Genomic DNA, 3,145 nt, shown 5'->3' on the forward strand with positions numbered 1-3,145 from the left:
CTGCAAAAAGCCAGGGCACCCAGAGGCCTGCTATCAGGTCCCTTAAGTTTCAGCCCTGATAAAGCCTCATGTGGTACGTGAGTTGGGTGAGGTATAGTCTCAGAAGTCACTAGAGTGGGAAGAGTTGTGGTCACCAGGTTAATGTAGACTCTGGTTTGGTGCCAGTGTTGAGCCTGGAGTGACTCAGCAAAAGTCTCAGAGCACATTGAGGCCAGTTGCCGCCTGCTTGGGGCCCGTGGACTCTGATAGTTTTACAGAAAATAGTGCAATGTGGAAGGGGCTGCCTGCTGGCAGAGAAAGTTGGGTGGGGCGGGGTTCCAGCTGAGTCAGCAGTGGGGAACAGCAGAGCTCACAAAGCCAATGAGATTCAGATTTGGTCTGTGGGGATGGGCTCAACATAGGAAAGATGGCGCCCTCATGCTGGCTGCCTGGGAAGAGGACCCCTTACCAGGAAAATGTCCTCCCCCTAAAGCCACAAACCTCAGTTTGCTCTCTGTTTCCGAGGCCCCCCAATTCACCATCCCTCTGCTAGAGCCCAAGGTGAGTGCCTGTGAGCAAGTGAATCTGTGCACGGGCTGTTTTAGAGGATGCCTGGGTTTCCTGCAGCCTTCCATCCCACCCAGATGGTAGAAATCACAGCCAGATGTGGGGGCTCCTCTTCCTGGCACCAGTACTCAGGGCTGGGGAGCCTGGTGTGAGGGGCTGCTGTCTCTCGCTTCTCTGGGGGGAATCTCTGCGGCTGAGATATCTCTCCTGATTCTCAACCACCACAGAGAGTTTTGGGGCTTGTTCTGCATCTCTGACCCTCCTACCAGTCTCAACGTGCCTTCTTCTTTATATTTTTAGTTATAGGACTTCCATTCAGATGGTCCTCCAGGTTGATTGTTCTATAATTTAGTTGTGATCTTAATGTGTTCATGGAAGAATACAGGCACAGTGTTTATCTACTCTGCCATCTTGGTTCTCTTCAGAGTCAATTATTTTAACTCTAAACACCCCCTGGATGAAGGATTCTTGAAGATTTAATCCTGTCTATCTTCCAAATCTCAGCCTCATCTCTAGCTGTTCCCTTGCTTAAGCATTGTGATGAGCACTAACTAGTGAACTATATAGGATGTCCTCATTAGTCAAATACTGGTTATTTCAATTTGGTTGTATAGGAAATAAAACCAGTATAACGCAGATATTTTACTACAGAGAAGATTGTTTATTAANCTAGAAATGAAGAGGAGTCAGATTTAGGATTTGTTTAGCTGATAGGATCATCAGTTAGGACCTGCTGCATGATGTTGGGATAAGGGGGAAACACAAGTGAAGGATGACTCTTAGGTTTTTGACCTGAATGGACTGGATACACACTGGAACCATGTGCTACTGTGGGAAGGCTGAGGGAGGTGCAGATGTGGGGTGTAGGAGGGTGGTAGCAATCAGGGGTTTCATTTTGCTCATGTGTGACATATTTTGACTCATCCAAGTAGAGGTGGGGTTCAGAGGAGTGGTCAGAACCAAGTGAAAGATTGTTCTCTTAGTGAAGAACTGAATATTTGTACATTGTAGATTAAGTGTAGGAATACACTGGAGAGAAAAAAGGAGGAAAATAAAGAAGGAAGGTTTAGAAGGCGGTGAAGAAGGACTGGATCACTGGCCCGACATACAGTTGCCATGGAAAATGAGAGGGACATCACTGATACGAAAACAGAAATACAAAAAGATGTAGAAATAGAATTCTTTTGCGCTTGAGAGGACAAAAGAGGGTAAGGCTTATGCTAAATGCCTTCTGCCACCTCTCTAAAGTAAGAGGTGAAGTCACCTTCTGAGGGGTATTTGAGTGAGAGGAATAGTTGGGAGCTTGAGGAGAGAGAGAGGTTAGGGATAGATGTTTTGGAGACTCAGTTGAGAGTAGAGTGCATCAATCTCAGTGTACTGCAAGGAGTGAGAACAGCCCTTGACACTTTTCAGCAGTCCTTAGAGATCCAAAGGCAATCCAATGGGAATGACCTGGGCACACAGGTTGGGTGGCAACTCTAGCAGTAGGTTAAGGATGTGTTGTTAGACTAGGTTAAGGGCAGGTGTTGGATAGGGAAGGGCCTTAGTGTATTGAATAGAGCTAAGAGGTTAGGTTCTTGGCTCAGGTAAAATGCCAGGTGTGTTTGCTGCAGCACAGAGATGTGAAGGTGCTGCTAAAAGTGTGGTCCACACCCTAGCAGCATCAGCGTCACCTGACAATCTGTTAGAAATGCAGAAGCTGGGGTTCCAACCTAAATCTCTGAGTCACACTGTGCATTTTAATTAGATCCTGGAGTGATGTTCTACACATATTAAAATTTGAAATGAGCAGCTGTAGGGGATAAGGCTTTCAAGAGTTAAAACTTAAAAAAACAACAATTGTGCATTTCTGCCGAAGATCAGAGGACCTTAGTTATACATTGGTTTAATATATTTTACTCTTTAATTTATCTTTATGTTTTCCTGATTTAAAAAAAAGAAGAAAGTACACTGGTTTTAAAAGTGGAAAATATACACGTGTATAAAGAAGGGACTACTGTCCAGCCACATTCACAGGGTCCCTTACAATATTAGAAGGAACAGAATGATGACTATGAGAGTCTCCCGGAAGTTTAGTTTCTCCCAGAGAGTTACCACTGGGAAGCAGCTCAGTAGCAGTGCAGCTACTTTCTAGTTAGATGATCTTCAGTCAGTTATTTCAGCTTCTGTTTTCTTTATCAGCAAAATAGGTATGCCAATAATAGTATATATGGTTAAAGTTAATATTACATTATAAAAATTTATAAAAATAACAGGGCAGTTCCTGGCACATAATAAAAGCTCAAAAATATTATTATTATATATTAGGAGTATATTTGGGTGAGATATCACTAAGCAAAGCAAACTTTGAACACAATGTCACAGCTGCTCCGGCTTGGGGGGCTTTGGGCCTCTTCAGTATAGTCTTGAAGGTACTCACCAGGCATGACAGTGCAGGGGGAGAACCCTGGAGGACTGAGGAGACAAAATACACTCCTAATCTTAAGGAGCTGGTCAGGGGATGTAAGCCAAGGTTTAGGCAAAGGAAACAAGACATGGAGACTTGGATGTGGGGAATTAGAAGCCACAGAGCAAAAGCCCAGGTCCTGGGGTGTAAGCA

This window comes from Hipposideros armiger, unplaced genomic scaffold (genome assembly GCF_001890085.2).
Source record: "Hipposideros armiger isolate ML-2016 unplaced genomic scaffold, ASM189008v1 scaffold_2, whole genome shotgun sequence".
Lineage (NCBI taxonomy): Eukaryota > Metazoa > Chordata > Mammalia > Chiroptera > Hipposideridae > Hipposideros > Hipposideros armiger.